The sequence below is a fragment of the Penaeus monodon genome, chromosome 19, assembly GCF_015228065.2.
Source record: "Penaeus monodon isolate SGIC_2016 chromosome 19, NSTDA_Pmon_1, whole genome shotgun sequence".
NCBI classification, from domain to species: domain Eukaryota; kingdom Metazoa; phylum Arthropoda; class Malacostraca; order Decapoda; family Penaeidae; genus Penaeus; species Penaeus monodon.
Genome location: NC_051404.1, coordinates 36,046,844 through 36,047,443, shown reverse-complemented (window position 1 = coordinate 36,047,443; position 600 = coordinate 36,046,844).

Below are 600 nucleotides of genomic sequence, written 5' to 3'. Positions count from 1 at the left end.
TTTTCCCCTTTTAAAGACCGCCTCATCCCCGGGACCCACTCTTCCCCCCCTTTTTCCTCCTCTCTCCCCCCCTTCCCTTTTCCTCCCCCCTCCCTCCCCCTTTCCCCTCCCTCCCCCCTTTCCCCTTTCCCTCACCCTTTTTCCCCCTTTTTCCCCTATCTTTTTCCCCCCTTCTCTCCCTTTTCCCTCTCCCCCCCCCCCCCTACGTACCAACCCTACACCCAGACCCATACCCTCCCCTCTCCACCACACCCAACCTCACTCCCTTTCCCATACCCCAACCCCCCCTTTTCCCCCCCACCTCACCCCCCTCCCCCTTCTCCTACCCGTTTATTAAAAACCCCCTTCCCCCCTTTCCCCCCCTTTTTCCCTCCCTTCCCCCCCTTTTTCCCCCCCTCCCCCCCATTCCCCCACCATTTCCCCCCCCCTTCCCCCCCCCATTTTCCCCCTCCCCCCCCAAACCAAAGCCCCCGAAAAGGGGGACAGACGAGGGGGCCGGGGCCCCGGGAAAAAGGGCGGTGCGTGGGCGGGGAGCTTTAAAACCCCGTACAAAAAAAATAGAATTGGGAAAAGCACCATTTTGGGTGGGGGGGGGTTTAA